At 39.9% G+C, this 25,633-nt stretch overlaps 1 protein-coding gene across 2 annotated transcripts in view; it reads left to right on the top strand.

The window, feature by feature from the left end:
- USP7 (ubiquitin specific peptidase 7) overlaps window positions 1–25,633 on the top strand; it is a 70,803-nt gene that overhangs the window by 4,615 nt on the left and 40,555 nt on the right. The gene's annotated exons all lie outside the window — the stretch shown is intronic.

Genomic DNA, 25,633 nt, shown 5'->3' with positions numbered 1-25,633 from the left:
CATTTGCATATATAAACCCGTGTTCACTTTTTCTGCTTGTTTCTATGCCTTCCTCCTGAAGGCCTGTATCCCACTTTTACCCTGCGCTCCTTTGCTGTCTTCAATGTTGCTTTTAGCCAGGTGGTGATAAAATGGGGCTGTGTGTTTGAGAGGAGGATATGCAGACTAATTTCATGATACAGCTGTGGGTATCTGCTTGTTTATGTGTTCTTCCTGCCCCTTCCCCTCTCCAGCATTTTCCATGAAATAGATGATGGTCAGGTGAGGGAATATAAAAATGCTGATGGAGTGGACAATGAGCAAAATTAAGTTAAATTTGGGGTTATACCTACAGCAAAGAACCAGGCCTGACCTCTTACTCACAATAATGATCATGCTTGGTAGCTCTGGAAACAGCTTGCTTAGCCTTGGGAGAAGATGTGCTTTGGATCATTCTCAAGTAGGCACTTCATGCCAACCACGAAAATGGCCTTGGTGGCTTCTGAGGAGTGCAAGCTATGTCTGGAGTTCCTTCTGTGCATTCTCCATAAACTGGGTTCTCAGTAAGTTGTCAGATTTAGTAAACTCTGCGAAGAAGTGGAATAGTGGAAAATGTGTGCAAGCTTCAGAGGGAAGTGCAGATCCCACACTCCTCAGGATGAGCTCTGTATCTCAGACTTCCTTAAAGCACTCCAGTTGTTCCATGCTGTTGGCTGAATTCGGAAGTGGTAAAAACTGCTCCCTGTTGTTCCTAGGGAGTTAAACAAAGTAATGTAGCAAGCTGTCAAGTTGTGTGAGGAGAAGCAATAAGAGCCCAAACTACTGTAAAAAAGCAGGTGGAGATAGTTGTTTAAAACTAACTGAATCAGTTTCATTGCTGCAAAGTAATTTATCACAAGAAAATCTAAACAGTGCATCCAGCCTGTAGCAGTTAAACCAGTTTAGCCAGTACATCTTGCATGACATCATCTGATATTTGGGGTAAGGGTGAAAATGAACTGGTTTACAGCTTGTGAAGCATCCAATTCTTCTTGAATGATAATAAATTTAAAATAGGACATTGTTTGTGTTAGTTTGTGCCTTTGAGGTTGCTTTAGTTTGACTTTGTATCTTGGGGCTGTAGGGCTTAGGGCTGTTGATTGTGAAGGAGTAAAATACTGAGTGGCTTGCAATACAAATTATTAGTAATCCATAGCAAGTATGCTTTTTCTCCTGAAATACATATGTGTATTAATATATTCAAAATCTGCTACATACTGATTTGACATTACCAGAAACAAGGTTAACAGTTATTAAAAAGCATTCTGATAAGTAGAAGGGGGGCTGGAGATGGGCTATCTTATTTGTCAAGTTATTAAATATATAGTGTTGTTTTCTGAAACATTTCCATTGGCCTCTCTAATGTATTTTGCTGCAGTGGTTATAGCATTTTAATTTCATATAATAGCAAAAAGAGTGAAAGTGCACCTAATAAGTGGCGATGGCTGTAGCATAATCTGTGTAACATTTTAATATTTCTGCTAATCCATTTATTTTTCATCTTGCCTTGCTGATTGTAGTAAAACTATTTCTGTAAGTTTAGAAACATTGAATAGGGTTTGAATGACTAGCCAGCAAAATGAAGAATGGTTAGCTTGGAAATAGTGTCTTATTCTGACTTTGATTTGCCTAGATTCCCTAGAAGGCTGAGATTTTGTCCACTAGAAATAATTAGGCTTCTAGAAATCAGTAGATGGATTTTGAAAATACTGTACTATTTCCAGGTTGGGGAAGACTGTGTTAATCTTACTGTAGTGTGTAAGAATCTTGGGGATTCTCTTCAGAATTTAAAAATACATTTGAAAACTGTTTTATATTGGATTTGATATGATCTAGAATATCACAATTTGTTTGTTCAGTGTAACAGCATGGGCATATTTGTTAGGCAAAATGTGTTAAAAATATGGAGATTAAGTAATAAATTTTGAGAAAATTTAAATTCCTTGCTGTAATCAATAGAGCATAGCTCAGTTAGTGTTTTTAATTGCTGTTTGGCAGCTGTTTGAAACATTACCAAAATAAGTCATTCCTGACCCATATAATAGTGAAGATTTAAACAAAACCATCATGCTCTGTAGCATCAAATGTCTTAGGAGAACAGGATGTTCACTGTCTGCAAACCTGAGTTCTCCCTGACTGCAGCTGTAAAGTGAGCTTCAGAGTGATGCCACTCAGAGAAGGTGTGCCAGGAGCACCCTGCTTAACTTGGGGAAGAAAAAACACTGTTCCCTCAGCCTGTTCTTGCATATGTGCTGGTCTATGGATCTAGACAGTCTTCCAGGAGTCCTGAACACCATCAGCTTTTCTGCAGCAGAACCAGCCCCTCGGCTGGCACTCCAAAGCATATTGCAAGCCAGAGGAAGATGATGTGGATAGTGAGCTGGGATGTCGTATGAGGAGAAAGTTCAAAATAGATTTTTTTTTTTTTTTAGCAGTACTGCAGTATTTTGAAACCTAGGAGAGGTGATGAGGTTTTTTTTTTTTTAATATAGTCACATCTCCTTGATATGAAACATAAAATTGCTGGGAAACAGAACTTGGAGCTTTATATGTTGTGTGTTAAGTGGTTTAATGCACTTCAGTAGAACTTGATTTAAATGCAGAAATCTGTGAAGATTATTAAGGTAATTTTTCATAATTCCCCTTTTCCTAGTGTAAATAGCAAAGGATGTGTAGGAGTGTCATTGGTGTTCACTGAACTCTTATCTTGATCATCTGATGATTTCACAAGGCGCAGCGTAAGGATGTTTTTTAAGAATATGGCATCTCCAGCTGTGCATGTGTGTTTTGGTAAAGGTTTAAGGACAGTTCTGGTTTAGTGTTCTAAATGTGATGTTACCCTACTACAACAATTGGATGAATTTCTGCCATGTTTGAAAAAATGAATGGTTGTGTATTCCCACAACAGAGATTTTCCTCCCCATGCATTTCAGTGAGTTTTCTGATATTCCTGATACTGCTCAGCAGAACTTTGGTGGAGATTTTGATGAAGTGTGAGAGTACCTATTAAAACTTGGTGATGGCTTTAAACTCCAAATACAACTTAGGAGGTTAATAGTCCTTCTGATAAATAGATCAATCATTAGTGGTGTGAATTGGTTTCATAAAATACGCAGACAGTGAATTAAAAAGGTACAGACATTACATCTATCTTTAGTAGATAAGGTAAAAAATAATGTTATTTATTTTAATACATGACATTTAAGAAGGGAGAAATTACATTTCTAAGAAGAGAAACAGACTTCCCAGTATACAACCAACACATTGTTGTGGGAGGAAGCCACCCTGTCCAGGCACTGGGGTGGCTGTGCCACCCCCTCTTGTTGCTCCCATGTGCAGCTGAGCCTGTATCCCTCAGCAGAGGAGGAGGATTTTTGGGTGGGTGCTTTGAATTTGCCAGTGTTCTGCAGTTCTCCCACTGTGCTGGACATGATTGTGGCAATGGCATAGGCTTGTATACCAGCATTCCAGCGTGCAGGTATTAGGGTCTAAAGGTTGGCCACCCTGTGCCTGGGATCTGTATTTCTGTGCATTGCTATTTTGCTCATCAGCTGTGATAAGGGACCATTATGGATCTGGTCCTACCAGGCTGCCTCAGCCCCCCTGTATGACTGTGCTCTTTAGCCCCCTGTATGGACAGTAACCTGTTGCATTTTTTAGTCTTGGCAGTTTCTGATTGTTGGAAAAGAATGAAGAGATTAAGAAATATTTGGGGAGTGAACATTTTCTTTTATTTTTATTATTTTTTCCTTCCCCTCCCATCTAAAAATGCATATTGTCTTAGAGTGGAATTCTGAATCCTAGTACAGGGCCAAGGTGATTTCTGCATCATCTTTGTTTTTTTCCAAGACCTGAAATCACTTCATTTGGAGGTGGGGCAGAACTTGGATCCTCCCTTCCTGCTCACAAATCCAGACAGTGCTCTTGATGCAGCTGCCTCTTTGCTGCTCAGTAGTAGTGCCTCAGTTACTTATAACCAGGTATTTCTGGTACCTGCAATCAGGTAACAATTTTTAGGCACAAGTTTTCTTTCAGAGCATATCTTACTTCTTCCAGTTAGATAAATGGTTACTTTGCTTCTGTTACAGATGGAGCTGACTGGACACTCACATGCTGCTGTGTGGGTATACAGGCTTCAGGTCCTAAGACAATGTGAGGTGTACTTGCTGTAAAAGGAAATTTGCTTAAGCAGAGTCTCTGTGAACCTTTTATTGTTCATTGAAACAAGCTAAGGATTAGTTAGGTTTCCTTCTCCCTTGGGAATAGCAAGGAACTGACCTCTTCTAAAGAATTCTTCACCTGGTTAAGTGTTAGTTGCTTAATAATATCAAGGCCTGAACCTAATTCTAGAGAACAGGAGAAACTATTAGAAGTTGAACACAGAGATAACTCAAATATGTCTGTATATTATATGGATTAAATAGTGGGTCACAAGGCACATGCAAAACTCTCCCTGCTAATAGCAATTAGAGTAGTGGTATTTCATGGTTTTCATCTGCTTTCCTCTCTTTCTCATTCTTCCTGTGTGGCTTTCACCTCCTCTATTTCAATCTGACTGCTTTAAATATTTCTTGCACTCTGCATCAAAAACCAGTCCCCTTAAAAAACGAATATAACACTTTGTAGTATTTTTGTTATGCCACAAAGGTAACCATAAGCTTAAGTGTTGGGTTTTTTCTCTTTTTTTTCTTCTTCTTCTTCTTCTTCCTAAAAGTGTCCTTATGGCTGAAGAACTAAAAATAACCAACAGTAAAATCAACCCCAGATCTGCCAGAACTAAAAACTGACTAATAATTTCTTTAAAAGTAGTTAGTTCTGAAAGCTTAACCACAGAATTTTATAATAATTGTTTTTTTTCCTTCAAATATACTGCTTCAGATCCATATTGATTTAAAATATTTCCTTATCCTCAGCAGATTTGTACTGTTTTTTCAACTTCTTTTGTTCATCAGGCTCATGCTTTGACCTAATACCTGTGCCCTGGAGTGTATTACCCAACGTAGGAGAGAGGGCTGGTGTGGGAAGGATGTGGTCCTTACTGGAAAGGATTCTTGTGGTTTCCCTCTGAAGGAGGGAAAGCTGTGCAGCTCCTTTGCTTATCAGCAGAGCTCTGCTGGGGAAACCCTCTTGATTTTGATAATAGCACAGATTAATGGGAAAGTAATTAGGAAGTTGCACAAGAATGGATCTCGTTGTGTCAGTTGCCTGTTGATAAGCCATGGCTGCTGTGTCCCCTGTGCTGGGCTGGAGATCAAGGGTCAGGCCCAGGGGCTCTTCAGTCCCTGCAGCTGAGCTGGCTCTGGGGCAGGTTGGGGTGTGGAGGTGGGACTGACCATGTTGGCATTGCCACTGAAGGAAAGGTGTGTGGAACCTCGGCATCTGTCTTCAGGCTTTTCTACTCGGGATAAAAACACTTCAGCTTTATTGGTCAGTGACCTCTCTTGCTGGATTAAGAAAACATCCCAACTAATTCTATAAGACCTTTTAGCATCCTGCAGTTACAATGAACTGAGTGCAGTGAGAGCCCATGCCTCAAGTGGTTCTCCTCAGTGTGTTTATCTGTTTCTTGTCTTTCAGATCATACATACCCCAGAAGTGTTTGTGTAAATCTGTATTTCAACTAATAATTAAGATTAATAAAAATTTAGGTACTTTATGCCACCTTTGAAGAACAAAACTGAGGTCAAATCCAAGAATATTGGTGATTGCTTGAAATAAAGCTTACTCAACATCTGAACATGAGCCATGGGAGCCTCACTTATGTGTAAACACTTGCTTTTGCTGGTGAAGTTGTACCAGTAGCACTGAATTCAGCACAGCCTGCATCTTGAAGGCCCATTTTGTTCAAGTTTATTATTATTGTCACCTCTCTTTTGTTTAAATTAGTCCAGCAGAAGCCCACTTAGCAGCTGTGTGTGCTTGACCTCTCTGGAGCTAGAGGCATCAAAGGTCTCCCACATCCAAGGAGTCTCTTGGCTGGTACAGTGTCAGGTGGCTATGCAGCAGTCCAGCTGAGAATAAGGCCTGCAAGAAAGAGGAACTTAACCCAAAATTGAGCACAAACTGCATGGAAGGTCCTTGATTCTGGTCTGGGCACCAGACTTCATGATATCAGATGACTTTTACATGCTGCTGAGAGCCAGGAGAAGAGTTGTGTCTAGTTCACTTCAATGTTGCTACAGAGAAGAGGTTGTCTTCTAGAGCAGGGTTTTTTGACCTCTGTGCTTCCCTTTTGCCTCCTTGCTCATAAGGAGATGAATGAAGAGATCTGAATTTAAAATAACTTCCTTATTTTGTGTTTATTTTTAACCTAGCTCAGTTCACTTGTTTGGCCCTACAGACAAGTGGGTCAACTGTACTGAGGAGGCAGGAGGATGAGAAAATTCTTAAGCCGTTAATGGCGTCTCTAACTTGTTTTTAAAACATACCCAAGACCCTTTATTGGGCACCTGGGCCTGTCTCCCCCAGGAAATGCCTTGCAGGCCTGTAACAAAGTTCCAAAGGTATAAAATCCAAGTTTACAGAGCTCTTGTGCAGACACATGGTTTTACCATTATAAAAATTGAATGTTGTTCAGATGCAAACCACTTCTGGGGATGAAGTTGTTCCTATTATATGTCTGCTTCTGCATGTCTTCATTTCTTTTACTTATTTTTTTCTTTTCTTCCCACAAGGGTATTCCTTGTAGCTTAATATAGCTTCTTGCATTTTCTAGCTTGGAGATGTATCTGAAGGGTTTCACCTGTACAAAGTGGGTTACTATTTTCTGTTTCAAGTACATATTAAAAAGTCAAACAGTTACCTAATTTAAATTAATAAATTTAAATAATAATATAAAATATAAAATTAAATAATAATTTAAATTAAATTATTATCTAAATTTATTTGTGGGTGTTTTAGTCTCCTGTCCAAGTTGTCTTTTTGTGTGGGATGAAAATTTCCAGCTTGCATTCAGACCTGGAGTTAGTATTTACTGCAGCTGTTTGATCAGCCATGGTTTCTGGCCAGTGTAATGGTACTAATTTATACAGGAGACACTGATTTCTGGAAGATGGTTGGATCATAAAGGTTTTTAGCAGTGTGTTAGAAGCAGAGAGTTTCAGAGTTAACCTGCTTCCTGATCTGGAAAGTTTGCAGAAGAAGATGCATGAAATTTGTCATTTTGAATTCACCTTAAAGTGTGCTTATTGCTATTAGCATCACATTCATAGGTTAGACCTAAGAAGGTAAAACTGGCTTAGAACTGATGAGCTTAATGCTAGACAGGGTCTAGTTAGCATAGCTGGAGCAAAATGTTGGCAGAGATTACCTGGGCTAATGCTAATTTTTGATCTCTCATTTTTAATATACCTTGAAATGCACATTAACCACCTCAGATGCATGCTTTATTAAATCAAAGGATGGGTGTACAATAGAAGTATTTAAAATGTTGGCAGCATACAGCTTTGTAAATAGATATTTGTGTTTTCTGCAGTAAGAAATTTTTAAAGTGGAGTTGTTGAGCAATTATGGTTGATTTCTACCCTAAATATGGACCGTTGCTTTCTGTGAGAAGCTAGTGTTGTAAACCCACTGGTGTTGTAAACCCACTGCTGGTAGTGTGCAATTTTGATTTCTACATCATGCTCAGAAATTTGGGGAGGGGTTATTCATTTGGTAACTTGCTTCTCCAGAGGGGATGTACTGCAGCCCGTAGCAGTCCTGTTCCTGACAGCACTTCCAGCTGGGTGACCTGTTGGGATGCCAGGACACTGCTCTGTGCTCCTGTGTTTCCCAGGTGAGGGTGCACCAAAGGTAGAGGAAGGGCTGCCTTGGGAGGAGAAGCTTTGAAAATATGTAGCTGCTTCCAAAAGAAAAACTGTGCCCTATCTCCTGGACCAGTTCAGAAGGGCACCTGGAGAAGTGGGCAGCTGGGAAGAATGCCTTGTTTTGGCTGCAGCCTTGTCTAGGGGCTCCTTGGGCCTGAGCAGAGGAGAGGCTGGAGGGATACCTGCTGCTTTTTCCTGCTGCCACCGAGAAAGAAGATGGTGTGTTAACTGCCTGCCAGGCAGGGAGTGGTGCCAGCACTCGGCTCACATGGAATTTTAAGTGGTATATGTTCACTTCAGAAGTTCAGCTTATATTCAAAAGATAGCTGTATACTTGGCTGTGTTGAGTGGCCTTGAATTTTCTGGGAGCTGGAATGCTTTCCTCACCATACTGTTTTTCTTTCCCATGTTGATTCACTCACCAAGATCTGTAACTAAGTTCTGTAGTGGTTGAATGCATGCAGCTGCCTCCTTGATCTGCAGAGAAATTTCGGCTGTCTCTGTAATCTTCAGCAGCAGCAGAAGCTATTTTAAGATGCTATTTTAATGATAGTCCAGCACCTGAATATACCTGAATAATTTGATTTATGGCCTACTCAGATTGCTTAAACGCTTTGTGTTGTAAGATTTGGAAGAAAATACAAATTGCTGTAGATATGCCACTTGCAGTGGTGAGAAATACAGTCTCCTTTCCACAGAGTTCTACCAGCTCTTTGAGATGTGTTCTTTCAAGCAACAATAAATACAAGGATTGGAGTTAAGTTGTTGGAGCTATATTGAAGTGCATGTTACCAGTTTAAAGAGTTAATAGAGCACCAGTGAGAGAGCAGGAGCCAGCAGTGGCAGGAACGGCTCTTGTGTGCACATCATGTACCTGCTGAGGTTTTCACTCATCCTCTCTGTATTTCTGAACAAAACTGAAAAATTGAAAACCCTTAATGCCCTAGAAGTCCTGCTTTTCTTTCTGTTTCCCCCGAAGATAAAGTATCATGAAGTTTATGGACCTGTGAGAGCACAGATTCTGATTGTTGGATGTTGAGAAACTGCATTGCTGGCACTTGGATTGCTGATCCTGTTCAAGATCTGGCCAGACCAAGTATATGAAATAAAATGTAGGGTCATTTCTTTGATATCAGATAAGGTATTTATGTAAATCAAGTATTACAATAATAGTGTCAGTAATACTAAAATATTCTAAATTCTATAAATGATACCAATACTACTGTTTCCGATTTAGTCCTCACAGAACAGAAAGTGTGGAAGCTGTATCTTGTTGACCAATCTGATTGCATAGTTGTTAAAACTGATAACAAAAATCTCATGGAAACTCTGCACGTCCAGCAGACTTTTTTTCCTAAAAAAAAGTCATAATTGTCCCTAGAACAGCAGTTGTAGCTTGCAGTTAATGCAGTGCAGGCAGTGCTGTTGTGTAGCAGGAGTTTGTCAGTCCATGCTGGTTCTTAACCTCAGCTGCAGAGGGATGCCAGGATTCTGCTGGAGTGCTTGGGACCAGTGTCTTGAGTTTGTCTGTATGTGTGCAAATGCATGGGGGTGCATTTATTGGTAGATGTGGAATAATCTTTCCTCTTCCCCAGTAGCTGGAGCTCAGCTTTCAAGTGAAAGTTCCCTGTACAGCTCATCAGGCTGAGTTCAGAACTGTGCCTGAGAAGGAAGCTTGCAGGGATTGGGAGTGTGCTCAGACTTCAGGATTGTATTAGGGCAAGGAATAAGCACTTTTGGCATGGAAATCTTTACATTTGTAGCCTTTCTGTTTGCTTGAGAAATTTGTGGAGTTGATTGCTAATAGGATTTGCAGAAAATAACGAAAATATCCTTCCCCCCAATTATAAACCCAAATTTGGCTGTGAACACTGTATGTGTTTAGGTATAATGGTAATAGCAAAAGCTAAAGCCAGATGCCTGTAAGTTAATTGAAAGGTGTTTCTCTTTGTTCTGGGGTCATTTATTCTGTGTCAGCTCTTTGAAGTAAATATTTTCATTTTCAAAGAGAGAGAGTGGCATTTGCAGTGTTTTGAGCACTGAAGGAGCACCTTTTTGTCTTGCATTGTGCAACCCAGCAGTGGTGGATGTGGTATTTTTCCTGTGTGTGCAGCCTGGTCCTTGGGGTGCATTGCCTCTCTCCTGCAATTCAGCTGCAAGTGGCTTAAATCCCAGGGCCCTGCCTTGAAAGAGCAGGATGGGGAGATCCTACAGCTTGATAGAAGTTTTCTGATAAAATCTCAGAGGTCTCTAGAATCCCACAGATTATCATCTAGATGTTTAGTGAAATATCTTGTTTACCCAGATTGTCCAAGTCAAAGTGAGACAAAGATGTACTCAGCCTGTCCCCTTGTCTGTGTTTCTCTCTTTTTGGTCTTGTGGGGTTTCTTTGATCTTAAAGCTTGCTGAAAATGCATCAATAATAACACATCCACAAGGGACATTAAAATACCTGAGCGTGGCCATATGAATTAACAGTGTATGTTTATTTTAACATTTTTATGGTCAAAGGATGTAATAGGGGAAAAAGGTACGTCTGCTAGGTAAAAATCTAGACAGTGTGTTGTGTCTGATGGGGTTTGTGAACAAGCTTAAACAGGTAAAGACTCTCCTGTTACATGTGCAGCGATAAATTTCCTGTTGTGTAGCTTAGCTGTTTGAAGTATGCCAGTGTTGTGTTACCACCCAGATAAACACAGCACTGCCACTTGTAGCCACCTGGCTTCCGTAGGTAAAATAAGTGAATATTCTTTGAAAGGGGCGCTTTGGTTCTTTTGCTGGTCTGAGAGCTGTGCCCCAGAGAGCAGCTTCTCCTCCCCGATAACCTCCAGCAAAATAACCACTAAAGTAACCATTCTCTTTTCAGTCCCTGTCTATTTTATCTTCTCCTTTTTTAAAATTGTCTTTTATATCTCTTCTTATCCTTTATTGCAAAGGCACAGTGTGTCTCTTCCTTTCTTTCAGAGAAAAAGTTTCCCGCTCCGGAAGGGATAACAGTTGCAGTTAAATTATCACTGTCTCTAGTAATTCTTAAATCCTGCTCTAATTCTGATTTTGACCAGTAACATCTGGAGCTTGTTTGAGGTTTGGGTCAGACCTGACTGTAATGGCATTTAAATTGGAACTCTCTGCTTCATTTCAGTTAGTTTAATGAATAAAAAAAAAAAAAAATAGTCACTTTTCAGTGGAAAAACCTGCAAATAATGCACATTAATTACAGATACTTTTTTTTTTTGCATTTACTTCTATTTCTTCAGCAAGATCTCTTAAATCAAGTCCTCTCTGCTTCTGAAAGAAGGAACATCCTTATGGCTTCTTAATTGATTTTTTTTTTATGAAAAAGGTCTGGAGCTAAGGAAGTGCCAGGAATTACATACTAGACAGTTTGTGGTGTACCTCTGTGTTTGGTTTATTTTTCTCTTCTCCCCTGTGATCCACTGCCATGCACTATCCCATGCTCACACCCTTTCAAAGAAAACTGTTATCAGTTCCAAAGTCATGGAAAAGTAGTCCAGGAAAAAGAGAGGCAATGAGGATCCAGAAGTGGGGAGGACTGACCAAAAAAATCTGCTCTTGTATGCTCCAAAGATATACTCCAAATAGTGAAAAGATATACTCCAAATAGTGAGAGCATTTGTGGGGTAAAAGTCGTAGCAGGAAATGTGAATGGACTAACTGGAGCAAAAGAAGTGGGAGTAGTGAGGGTTTCCGTCCCAGCTGTGTGTGAGGTTGTAGTGGCTGATGATGACACAGACCACAAAATGCTGCATTATTAAGAGAGAAAAATACAGGGTGTGGAGTAAACTTAAGGGACTTTGATTCTTCCTTTGTCTCAGGACAACACATTCATCATCAATAGAATAAGGAATTTGAGATACAGCTCAATTTGGTGATGGTGTTTATACCAGCTTCTAGCCAGAGGCAAAGCAGGAAGGCAGTAATTAATTTTGGAAGTCCTCAAAGTTTGCTTCAGATGAGTGGCACTAGCAGTGGAGTGAAAGTAGAAGCAGTTGGGAAGATTTGCCAGAAAGAACAGAGTATTGAGATTGGGAATGTGTTTCTGGAGTTAGGGTGTTCTGCAAAGCATAAGAAAGATGTAATTCACTGAGTGACACGCAGTAGCCAACTGTCCTACAATGTGTTTTCAAGTCTGTTTTGTTGCCTTTATGTTCTAAGAATAGTTGACCAGAAAGCTATTGAAATACTGTCCGAGGATTTGGCTCATGAAACAAAAAATAAATGTAATATGTAGTAAGAGAGTAAATATGCAACAAACATGTGAGCAGTGAAATACAATTTCCTCTTCAGAATTTCTGATGAAAAATGTGTTAATTATAATTGCTGCCACATGTGAAGTAACTTGGTTTTCCACAGAAAGAGAAGAATTTTGACCAACTTGTTTTGTCTCCCTTTACAAGGGAAAACTAATCTGGGTAATTATTTGGGATGGTGACACATCAGGACATTACTGAGAGCACTGAAATATCCAAGAGCCCCACCATATACAATAAACTCCATCAGAAGCATCATTATCCCTCCACTTCTGCCATTTGGTTGCTCTTTAAAATGAAATGAAAATAAAATTACATACGTGTGAGGTCTTCCTTCTTGAAGACATCTTTCAAATTTCTGTTTCTGAAATAGTTGTTTGCATAAACCATGTAGTTTTGAAGTTTGCAGCTGCAGATGTTCCTGTATGAGGTACAGGGGTCAAGAAGCTCTGTCTGTGATGAGGTTCTAAGATTGCTGGTTTAGAGGTGTTCCAGTGTGTATCAGTAGGTTCTTCTTTATTCTTGTTTGTATTGCAAGTTGCTCAGGTTTGCAGATCTGAATTTGGCTGTTCACAGCTAATGTGCCTGTGGAGTACACAGCAGTTTCTTTGCCTCTTGGATTTCAGTGTGTTTGTGTTAGGATTTGGAAAAGCAAGTTAGCCTCAAAATCTGTATATGGCTGGGTCTGTATGCTGTTTTCTCTAGAATACAGAGAATATAACTTCATTCCTGATTGTGATTGCTTAACTAATAGGCCTGGGGAAGCAGGGACTTGGTTCCTTGGTCCCATGGCAGCCTGTTTGGCACCAGAACAGCTGGTTGGCTATTTAACACTGAATAGTTAAACAGGAAAAGCTTTCTCAGTCACTTAAAAGTTTCCTTTTGTTTTCAGTAAGAAAAGAATGTGACTTAAAATTGCTGACAAAGAAAAAGTGATAAAATTGTCAGTGGAGTGCTTAACTGAGGATTACAAAGTTCCTGTTCTGCATTCTTTTAAGAATTCCCTGGTAAATAGTGGAGACTGACACCCGAGATTCCATACAAAACAGTCTTTCAGCTGCGTTATTTGTTTGAAGAAAGTTGTTCTCCGTGTAGGTAGTATTAAATAATTAACACTGTTTAGTGCTAATTTTGGTGTCTGCTAACGTTTGGATGTTTTCAGTACAGTAACTTTCATCTTCAAAGCAGTGAAGTGAAGCTGATCTTTTTACAACAATAATCAGCTCTTTCTTAGAGCCTAAGTAATAATTTTCTTCCACTAACACTTGGGGGTAGAAAGGTTGCTGTCAGAATGGAAAGGGAAAATAAAGGTTAAATCTTAGTTAAAACGAATGATAAAGAAAGTGTAAACTGCTTTGGGATTTAATGGTTCTGTTTTAGAGACTGAGGAAAACTCTTGAATCAATGCTCTGTTAAGGCTTCCAAAATTGTTTTAATGGTTGCTAGTGTTCATGCTACAAAGTAGAAGAAAACAGCCACCTGGCAGATGATTCAGTAGATTAAGGCTGGCCAGAAATTTAATGGTTGGGGTTTCTTGGGAGTGTCTAGACCCCAGAAATCTTCATGGAGACTCCAGTTTAAATGGGGACACGGATGGAGGGATTTCCAAATGGGAGCAGGATGGGGTAAATCACCCCACAGTCTCTGCTCCCTGGGGCACCAGCCCTGAGCCTTTTTCAAGGCAGGGACATCACCAAATCTCCCATCCCAGCTTGGCACGGTCATTCTGTGTTCGTCCTCTTTGGTCAGGGAAGCCTTTGTAGGACATGGCACAGCACTAACAGGCAAGGCTGGAAAATTGGGCTTATTAAGGAGCAACCTCAAAAGCTCTTGAGAACCATGTCTTTTAGGAATTTGGGAAACTAGTGGAGAATAGAACTCTGAAATCTATGTCTTCGAGAACAAGAAAGCAACTTCTTTTCCAGATCATCCCATTTGAAAAAGGAACATTTTTTTGTTTTGCGTATTTTGCAGTTGTTAGTTTTAGATGAGAGCGTAATTACTTCTTGTTAATTACATCAAAAACAAACGTTAAAATTACCCCATAGTGTAGATTTTTTTTTTGTAGTAGGAATCTCTTAAAATGGTTTGCTATTATACTTGAAATGTATCTGTTACTAAACACAGTGAAAACTGAATTTCAGTAGAAAAGAATGATTTTGTCAGCAGTGCTCCCTGTATGGCTGGCAGGAAGCAGTAAATGTTCCTGTGTTACCAGGCTGTGCACGTGTATCAGTTCACATAAAGGACTTAACAGAGCAACCTCAAACCTCAAGCCTTGAATGGTTTAATTGTTGTTGTCATTTCCCCCACGGTTAATCTACACTTGTAAAAGCGACCCTGATGTGAGGTTAGGATTTATCAGCACCGGGCACCCCACACTAATTGGTTCAGCTCTGCACTTCACAGGTGCTTCTTCAGAGCAGAGGCTGCTTGGAGCAGTTCCCTGCTCAAACCAGAAGGAAACACACCTGGGTGTGTGGGGCTGATCCTACTCCCAGCCCCACACTGCCTGGATGCTTCTCCACAACTGGGAATGGTTTTCCTGAAGTGAAAGAGAAGTATGACTTGGGCCTGCTCTTTATTTTGAATGAAGAGTGCCAAACACTTCAGCCATAGGCAGTTCTTCTCTACAGTAAAGTTTTATAGGTTCTGCAAAACTGTTCTCAGTCAAGCATTTTCAGTTTTTTTAAAATACTTTAGGCTAGTAACAGGTTTTTTGTATGAATGTTCAAAAGTTCCTTATGGAAACCCTGAATATTTGCATAAGATTAGCCAGCCTGGACTGAGCAAAAATTGTTTAACCTGGTGTGTTGAGGTCTGTGAGTGGCAAATGCTGATGTTAACCATGAGTGCAGGGGAGGGATGGCAAGTTCCCTTTGCTGCTGTGCACACCCCGAGGGTGTCTGAGCCTGGCCACGCTGCCTCTACCTTTTCACTGCTCCTCAGAATCTTCTTCCATTCACTGCATCGCCTTTGGAAGTGAACTGGGAATAATAAAAGCTTTGTGTAAGCTCACTGTGCTGCTGCATTTCGAGCACTGCGTGCACCCTAGTTAACAGCCTTGCTCCCCTCCTCCATCTTGAAGAGGTATAGGAGAAATAAAGTTACAACAAGGAAAATAAAGATGGTACAAGGTATCAAATGGCTGTTTAGAGGTATTGGTCTGAGTAGACTGGGGAGGGTCCTGGATAACTTAGGAAAGATGTGCTAAAAGTCTGGAGAGCAGATTTTGTTTCTTTAAACTTGCATTCTGGTAATTTAGTATGAAGTCCCTTGTATATTATAAGTAGTGGAAAATCCCGTATCCCCCTCTATTCATGAAGAATCCAAACCAGCACACACGACAGTCTTGATTTACAGTTTTTCTGTATAAACAATACCTTTCCGCTTCCATATTGCATTTCAGTTTGCTCTAGTACTCAGTGCACTGTGCTAATTAGAGCCTGTAGTGGTTCTTGGTTGCAGAAGCTACCACCTCAAGGAAAATGTAATCAGATACTGTGCTACTGAGATCTTCCAGTTATGCATCCCAACTGGGCAGTGTATGCATCCAGGGGCATGGCAGACATCACCACTCCTTGTGTCCTCAGGGACACAGTTTTTGCATTTTTCTAGATTTGCCATGAGACTAACAGATGAACTTCGGAGATGCTTTGGCCTGGGATTTCGGGCTGCTTTGCTGTAACAGCCACCTCTGAAACACATTCCAGAGTTATCCTCAAAGGAGTTCTTTCTTGTAAGCGTATTTGATGTTGACTCCTTTACTATGCAGCAAAGAAGTCTGGATTTAAGCTTGTTTGTGTTGTCAGGTGAGAAGGAAATACAATTAACTGTGCTTGCCTGCTTTTTCACAGTTTTATATAATTTTTAATGTTATTTTCCTGAATATTATTTATTTGCCTTTCCCTCTTCTCTCCTAGTCTAGAACTACCAGCTGCCTGCAACCACTGAGTCAGATTCTGTGAACCTGGAATACCTTATGTATCTATCCATTTCTCTGCACAGCTGGGAGCATGAGGAAGAAGAGGGAAAACAAGATCAGTGTTAGCAAATCTCCAATAATAAAGGAAGACCTTTAAAAGCATTACTGAAAATAACAGTACTGTTGTGTTAAGTATTTTAAGTGCTGGAGATGTTAGATCCCTCATTGTGAGGGTTTGGGCACATTGCACAGTTTCTGTGGCTTGGAGTGATCTTTTCTGTTAAAAGATAAATTAGAAGATGGGACTAAAGTAGGTGATTTATATTTTTTGCTCCTAGTGCCTATAAAATTAATTCCAGTGCAAATCCATATTGCATTTTCCAGTGTTATTCTCTACTAGGAAATTAATTTTGCTTTTAAACTCCAACATGGACAGATCAAGAGTGTTTCAACAGTTTAAAAATAACGTCACTATAAGGAAAATACATTCAAGCTACTTTTCTGTGCTACTGCTAATGTGAGCAAAACTCAACGTGCTTCAAGGCTGAGTACAGGCGTGAGCAGTGCAATTAGCATTTGCTGTAAGGATGAACCTGGTCTCAAAACAGAGTTACAGAATCTGAAATAGTGATGAATAATACTTTGACTCTGTAGCAAAGTTACTGCGCAGAAGCAGTGTACCTTCAGAGCTGGTTTGGGCAAGTGGTGTGTGTGATCATACCCATGTAAGGCAATGTTTTATGCTACTGGTAAATGTGCAAAACCTTTTTGCTGCTTAAGCATGTGGTGAGTGTTCAGTTATTGTATTTAGTTAAATAGATGTACCCCAAGACTCTCTGAGAATGTGTGTTGCACTCATCCAAAATTATAGAGAAGTGAGTTCTGAAAAATTTATGTATTTGAGTAATAAAAGCTGTGCTGGTCCAGGTGGTGGAGGTATGTGCTTTTCTGCACTTCCACTAGGAAAGAGGGAGGTGCTAAAGGGAGCAGAATCACTAATTACATAATGTGCTTATATTATTATCCAAATATACTCATTTTAATTGCTTTTTAATTGTCTGTCTTAAACACACCAAGAACATGACCACAGTGTTGTAGCATGCTGGGTATAGTGTCACACAAATGTAAATACTCTGTGGCCCTTGGACTGCTCTGGCTCCAGCTGAGGGTGCATCCTTTTCTTCTCTCTTTCAGAACTTCATTTTTTCTGTGAGTAATTTTGCAGCCTCTCCAGTGATGCCACAGATGGTAGCCTTTGTTGTTGCAGTAGAGAAGGTTATTACTTAGTAGAGCAGTAAAACATAAAGAGGGGTGTGATACTGGAAAAACATATTGTTCAGGGTGTGTTCTGTAGGTTGGGACCGAGTGCCCGACCTGCAGCAAGAGATGTAATCACACTGCCATCTCTGGAATGTGCAGAGACAGGACGTGACAAGTTGGGGTAGTTGCTTCTGTAGCCTTGCTGCTCTAGATACAGCAAGGAGAAGATAGTGCAAGTCCAGGAGCTGCTGCCATAATAGGTCATGACACTTCTGATGTTTTGGCCTTTCCTGATCATGGAAGAAAATAATTTATCTTGTCAACTGTTCTAGTTACTGTTTTTTGAGTATTACAGGGTAGCCAGAAGCAGTCTTCCTGCCTTTCTTCCTGATCTGATAGTGTTCTAGAAGCATAGCCTGAGCTAAAAAGCTCTTCAGACTAAGAAAAGGAACTACGGAAGATTTTTCAGCAGACCTTCTCTTATCCTGATGACTGCCAAGAGGTTGTGACACTGTACAATGCATAAAGCCAGGACAATGAGACAGGCAGGTTGGTATCTTCTGCTAAATAATTTGACTGTACTGAAGAAAAACTCATGCCAATGCTGCTGTCTACCCCAGTTATTAAACACCTGGGGCTTAAAAAGATTGTGAAAGATCCCTTGAAATGTGAACGCTGCCTATACACACTCTTCACCAAGAGCATAGAGTTGTAATTTTGCTCAGTAATTATGGGTGTGTTGTTAGTGTCCAAACTGAACACTGGTTCACACAGTCTTTCATCTGACACTGAATTATTCATAAAGCAAAGGGTTAAACTGCTGAAAGCAGGTAATTTAATCACTCTTGGTATCAGTAAATTTTTGGGGTGACTTCTTCAATGGCAGCCTGAAGTCCACTGAGTAGTTGTATTGATAATACCCTAAATGCTTTTTATGTGTCAGTAGGAAGTTAATAACATTTTTAAACATTTTAAGAGTTTCATTTTGTAAAGTGCCATCAGACTGCTCCTGTCTTTGAAGATCAGCAGATAAATGAGTTGCTATAGCAAACTTCTTAGTTATAGAGCAGGTTCTGGGTAGGCTATTTGTTCTCAGCTATTTTTCTGTCCACAAAGTTACATTGTACCTCCCATTTATTTTCCCATATAACTGTATCATTGGGATGACACTACTGATACTATTTACCTTACAGACTGGTATTGTTTTTGCATGTTGTTCAGGGGCTTCTCAGAGTCTAACTGCTTTATCTGAGAATAGAACAATCCTGTAATCTATTAATACAGTTTTGTTCCCATTCACTAGTTACATTGGCACAGTTAGAAACCAGTCTGGCCATCCTGGGCTTTGTCAAAATGTCCTCTTTGGCCAGGCAGACCCAGTGATGGGAATGCGAGGCAGCAGCAACATAATGATTGATCAGTGTAATAATGAGTGGTGGCTGCAGTGTTGTTACTGTCTGTCTAGTCATTGCTACATATTCTGTGGGCATGGCAGAGATGAGTCTGCTTCCAGGAAGTTGTCCCATCCCAGTTCTTCATTTGCTGTCTTGTGTAACATCATCTTCTGTGGGAGAATTGCAATTCCCAGTCAATAATGCAATAATTACTTGTTTCAGATGACAATTAGAGAGCAAGAGACTTCCATATAATATTGCTTCTTTTTTTTTTTTTTTTTTTTTAAGATTTAACATTGGCTAGCTCTTTAGAAAATAAATGTCTTTCTCCTTTCTTTCTAAATGTAAAAAATCAAATTTTGAAAGGACTGAAGATCTTTAAACCTTGTTTCCCTAGCTGGAAGTCCCCTCATTTCCTATGCCCCTAATACCTTTTTCCCTTAGTCTGTAAGCTTGGCTCTGCCTCCTGATACTTCTCTAGAAGCTTTTCCCCCTTAAGACTTAGTCATTGTCCTTCATCACTTTCTTGTTAAGGTACATGCATTTCTAGATACACCTTTTGGCACTGGATCAAGTAATGAACCATGAAAAAAGAAAAATAATAAATGAAACCAAAGCAAATTTTCCCCACTTTTGCTAATGGGAGAATTAACTTTTAACTAAGACAAATGACATAATATTTACAAGTAATGGAAACTTTCATGTCAGCAGTTATCTACATCTTGATCCATAGGATCATGGGGGTTTGTGTACTTCCCTTTTCCCTCCTTCCATTCTTCTGGCCAAACTAAGCTCAATCTCTGTTACTGTTTGATGCGTTTGAAATGTTTTAGGTGAATTGCTTTATTTTTGGATACCTTTTCAAAGGCAGTCACAGTACAGAAATTGCTTGATTCCTCTTCAGATTTTTCGTTGTAGCAACTTAGGACTGTCTTGTAAAAATGAAACTGTGTGGAATGCTTTTCATTTAATTCCCTTTCTCTTGAGTCCCTTTGTGCAGTAAGTGGTGTTTGTATTCTAACTGCAGGTAGGGATTAGGGGCCAAATAGTTTCTCTTACTTTGGGAAAGCTGAGTTCTTTCAGAGTAAGTGAGGGGAAATTTTAGCTCTGAACACTTCTAGTAGTTCAAAGATTGACTTCTGAAAATTAATTCCATTCAGATCATGGAGTTGGGAGCTTGTTTGGCTAATTTTGGCATTTGTGGTTGTTTTGGTTTTATTTTTTGGTCTGGCTATTTGGTATTTTGTTTGTTTGGATTTTGATTGTTCTTTTTAAACCCTGCCCTCCTGGGAGCCACTCTATTCATCTGGCTTTCAGAGCAATGGTTTCCAGACTTCGGGAGAAGCAAACTACTGGAGCCCAAAGTTTTCCTGTGAGCTGTTACAGCCATATAAAGAACAGTTCCATGGGAGTGCCTGCAGCCCCCTTACAGGCATGGTCCGGGCAGTCTGTGCTCCAGAGTTGTGAAGTAATCTGTTGGCATTGTTACTTCCAACTTAAGGCAGGCATTTGTTCATCATCTTCTTCACATTTTTCAAACTTTCTTGTTTGCTTTCAAAAAGCAATTTTCTTGCTTTCTATTTGAGTCTTTTGAGTGTCCTCTTTGGACCACCACAGTTCGGTAGCTGCTTTGGAAAGTGTGGCATTTACTGCGTGCTTTAGGAATGTCTCAATTATGTATTTTGATATGCTGCCCAATAGCAAGGATCAATTTGGTGGTTGAAGAGGTGGTATTTATTATAGCACTTGAAATCACAGAATGTTTATTTATTATGATTTCTAGTAGAGATGATTTCTTAATTTTTTTTTTTATTTGTGTGCTGTTATCCATGTTCGGCTGGTATTTTAAACTATGCACTGAAATAAACTTTTAGATGTTGATTTATTTAAAATATTGATATATTTTAAAATAATAATTTAAAAAATGTTTGAAGAGATTATGGTTTGTTCCACAATAGAAGTGATGTTCTGTAGTGAGTGCAGAGGACCATGGCTGTGCTGGGGTGCCCTGAGGGGGTGTGACATCTTTGAGTCGTGACACTGAGATGCAAAGCTAGACCTGGACTGTGTGTTAGGCATGCAGTGGGTATCCTTGATGCTGATGTAGGATGACTGCTATAGCATGGATTTTGCTCATTTGCATTCTCTGAGTTTATTCTTATCTCCTGCCACCTGATAATTTTGCTCAGTAAGTCCTTTTCCCAGTGTTTACTGCAGGTTCACTCATTCACTGGAATTCACACACACCCCTTTATCATATCTGTATATAGTGTGGTATTTATATTTTAAAAGAAAAATGCCCTTTAAAAACTTTATGAAGGCTTTAATTCTGGAATGTCCATTTAGTCCAGCAGAAGAGGAGAAAGTAGTGTTGTTTTCTGCTTTTCCCCACTAAAAGCAAGACCCTGGATGTGAAAGTTCATGGTATTCTTCAAGCTGCTGCTAGCAGTGAATGACGGACTCCCTTCAGGCTGCTGATGCTGCCCTTGGTACAACTGCCTGCACATTTTGGGATTGCTGTGGCACTGCTGCTTGGGGAGCTGTGCAAGCTGTGCACAGGGACTGTAAAAGCCCTCAGTCCCAGTGATTTCCAGCGTGAGGCGGATGTGTGTGATAACTGTAACCAAGTTTTTAGTATCACTATTACTCCACTGTGGTCTCCTTAACCTCAAAAGGAAACAAATGTTTCATAACCTGCTACTGAGACTGCTTCAGTTTCTCCTCTGTGGCTGCCAGCTCCAAAAGCTAATGACAAACATTATGGATAAGCTTTCAGACTTTGACTATGGCTGTGATGTGAGTCATGACTGAAAGCTTAGTTAAAGTTAGAGCTTGCTGTCATCATTGTTAAATAGAGGCAGTTTCTGCTGTAGTGGAATTGCTGCGCTTGTGGAGTCATTCTGTAGCTTTTGGCCACATGTGACTGCAAACACGTGTTTATACTGAGCAACGTGTCCTGCAGCTTAGGGACAGAGCACTCTGCACTGCTCCTGTCTTAGAACTGCATTTAAGTTATGCCAGAAGCCACATGAACTTGACAAAAGTTTTTCCACTTTCTCATCAGTAGGAAAAAAGTATGGCAAACTGAGATTCCTTCCTTGTAAATTTGAATTGCTGTGAACAGTAGAACAACAGAGCAATGTATCTTACTGTGATGTTTGAGTTCATATTATTAAAAAGGCTGAATCCATCAGAAAAGCTTCTTTTGTTTTTGAATACAGTTAAAAAAATCAGTGATGCTGTTTTAATTCTGATTGCTTAATAGTGTGAGTATTTCAATATGATAATACTGAGCTCATAGTCCATAACAAGCAGGGTTTTTTTCATATATATACTTTCTGTAGGGTCTGTCATTATATGACAATTTTATAGTTTCAGAGAACTTAGTTGGGTTTTTTTCCTTCTCTCTCCCTCTTTCCCCTGCAGCAATTGCCACAACCATTTTGCTTTCAGGCTTTCATCTCAGCACTTCAGTGACAGACTTAGTCAATGAGTGATGAGAAGTGTGCACCTGCAGAGTCACTTATATATGATCCAGTAATTTGTTTGTGTAAGATGACTGACACTTCTTACCAGCTTCCCAAACTGTGGAGTCACACTTCAGTTTTGTTCCAGTTGCATATCTCAGTGTTTAGACTTATTTCAGCATTCATGATCTTTCAGTAACTAAGTGAAAGCTCTTTTTTGTGCACAAACTCACTAATACCTGAAATGTCTCTTCTTGGAAGTTGTCTTAGCCTCCAAACTCAGAGACCCCCTGTAAACTCTTCAAGATATATTTTTCATTTGTAACACAGTTCCATGGGCAGAGAGAAAAAGGTCTGTGATGTTAAATGTTGCAGAAGAAATTGTCATCACTGTTTTTCGTGTTGCCTTGCATTCCTTTTTGTAACAAAAGATTATTTACAGAGGTTTATGTGTTGCATTTTGAGGAGGTGAAAAAGAATTGCATACCAAACAGTCTTTTACAATGTCTACAATTTTGCTGCTGAAAGCTGTATGCATTGAATATTGCAGTAATGTATTTAAAGAGTTAAAAACATTTCCTATTCTTAAAGCCACTTTGTTGTGATACTTCCTTAATTAATGTGGTTTATATTAACTTTCAGTTGATTCATAGACTGCATCTCAAATTTATTCCAGGGATATTAAAACTAGGTATTCTGATGTGGAATTGGACGGTGACATGACTGGAGTGATGTTGACACACTGTGGTTTAAGCTGCATTAAAGACAGCAGTGTATTAAGTAGTATGTTTGGTAGGAAGGTTTTCCTGGCCAGTGTGGACAGGTATTTTTTCTTTTTCCTAATCCTGTAATGTATAATTTGAATAAGTCTTTGGCATTGCTTCTGCTTGAGGCAAGGGAAAACATGTTTCTTAATTAAACCTTGGTATGATTTTACAATTCTTTCCTATGAGCTCTTAAGAGAGAAAAACACAAATTACTTGTTTTCAGTGCTCTACCAGAAAATGTATTTTGTTATGCTGCTTGGTAGTACATCTGTTGAAGAGGGATTGCATTTTGTTTGTGTAAAGGATTATTTGACTTTTATTAGCAGTTAAAAAGTTTCCTTTGTTCACAGCAGCAAAAAACATTGACTGGTGTTATCTCGTTTCCATATCTGAAAGCTGTATCACAAACTTTGTGTCCATCTATGTCAGAAGAAGCAGCAGGGACATTCATCATGGTTCATTTGTCTTATCACTAAACAGTATCTCTCAGAAGCTGTCTCTGTTTAAGTTGATTGCCGTTGCTATGATCTCTAACTCATACTTTTGGAGAATGTAGAGCAGTGTCTCATAAAAATCATTTTATTTTCTTAGTTAAGGACAGTTCTTTCCCTATGAAACATGGGGTCAATATTTTTATTCCCTGTTTAAAAGTAACATCGGATATGCTTTTAGTGAAGAATAGAACTATTCCTCAGGTGTTTGCTTCAGTTTCTTTCCAGATACTAAGTTGCACTGATGATAACTTTAGGAAGAAAAATATTTTTAAAATATTTTTAAAAATAGTACTATAATAGTACTATTTTAAAAATTAGTATTAATTTAGTGTAAACAATTGTTGCATTTTGAGAATGTGCTGTATGCTTCTTGAATGCAGTGGCCCAGAGGACAGCTTTCTGTTTAGACCAGCACGTGCTGTTAAAAGGTTAAAAAAGCTGGGGGGAAGGCAGGATGTTGAAATGAAATTTGAGATCTTTCCTTCTCACTCTTGATTTTTGTCATTTTTCCTGCTCTTAAGTTGCAGGAGTTCAAACCTGACCCCCATAATTTTGTTGTAGTAAATCTTTAACTTGCTGTTCTACTGCAGCATTGCCAGTGCCAATTGCTGCTGAGGGGGCCCCTGAGGCTCCACCACACCCAAGCCAATTTTCTGTAAACCTTTTTCTTACAAAGCCAACATTTCAAGTCATACTTGATTTTGCTTTTGTTCTAAAGCTGAGAATTTAGAAAAGTACATGTGTTAACTGCTGCAGTGTGTGTTTCACAGCACCCCTTTCACTGGTACCTCAGTGAGATCTGCTGCACCCTAACAAGTGTCCAAAAGCCGTGGGTGAGCATTAAGTTTGTGATCTAGCATAGCTCTAATCCAGGAGCAAATCTCTAACCTGAGCTGTTTCTGTCGTGCCGAGGGCAGAGCTTACTACTTGTGTGGATTTACTAGGAGAGTAAACAATCAGAATAGAAGTGCCGGGTGTGAAAGTATCTTCCTGTGTGCTGGGAATTGGAATGAGGCTGCAGAAGCATGGTGTGCTCTGAGGAGAGGGAGCGCTCCGAAGCTCCCGGTGACTGATGCTGCTGCACTTCTCCCGTGGCTTAGCCTGCCTTTGGTGGGAGCTCGCTGGCTTTTAAAAGACTTGGGAGACGATCACACAGAGATTCCTGTTGTCGCTTGTGTTTGTCTCTTTTGCCCTCTTTTGTGTTTGTCTCTTCTACTCGGTCTGGTAAGAAGGCAAGTGTCCAGGCTGGTTGGCAGTTGTTGCAAACAGCCTGGCACCCCGGTCCGTGGGCACCCCGTCCCTAGGCATCCCTGCGTGCCCGTGTGGAGCACGGAGCCGCCTGGGAGCTCGGCAGGGCCGGTGGCGAGGGCAGCTCTGTCCAGGGTGCTGACGGGCGAGGGCACGGCCAGGCTGCTGTGCTGGAGCTGGGATCGTGCTGTGTCCCTTGGGAACGGTTTCCATCCTGTGGCAGAGGTTACCTGCATCCCCAGCAGTGCTGGCGGTCAGTAACTTGTGTGTAGCTTTTGGGTATAAAACTGCTCCTGGTTACACAAATCAGTGACCTTGGGGCTTTTGAGGGGTAATAGATATGTAAGTTAATAGCATGACTTATACAGCAATGGGAAACTCATCAGACCTTTTAAATTAGAGTGTCTTTTAAGTGGTGCTTGTCCTTGAGATGGTTGCAAGGGCTTACAGGTTTTACAGTTTGATAATACAAGCCAGTTTCGTTTATCCAAGAATATATCCACTTTTCTGGAATCATGCTGAAACTGTCCACTGGCTTTTGGTGTGGAAGCAATGGAAGGATGTGTTGTTCAGTTGTTGGAGGAATCAGGAAGGTTCTTGTTCAGTCAAGGCAGTGCAACTTAGAAATAGTGGGATTTCAGTTTGTCAAGTTGTCTCATATCTCTTAGTTTAGTGGCATTTACATATATAATGGTCACTGGAGCAAAACTTAATGGCAGTGATGGCAAGAAACTGGAAAATGTTATATCTAAAATGTTCCTTAATCCTATAAGATTTCTTTTCCAATTTTCCCCAAGATTTAAATCTTACCATTACATTTGATTAGAGGTTCAGGTTTTTTCTTAAAAAAACAGTAACACTGAAGAAGTCTTAAAGTAACTTGTTAGTTTAGAAAGTCTGCTATTAGAAACTTGAACTTGTGTAAAAATTTATTGCATTCTAAGAATGCAAGAAAAATTAAAGAAAAAGTTCTTATATAAT

The sequence above is a fragment of the Vidua macroura genome, chromosome 16 (genome assembly GCF_024509145.1).
Source record: "Vidua macroura isolate BioBank_ID:100142 chromosome 16, ASM2450914v1, whole genome shotgun sequence".
NCBI lineage: Eukaryota > Metazoa > Chordata > Aves > Passeriformes > Viduidae > Vidua > Vidua macroura.
This window is presented reverse-complemented; position numbering and strand designations above follow the sequence as displayed.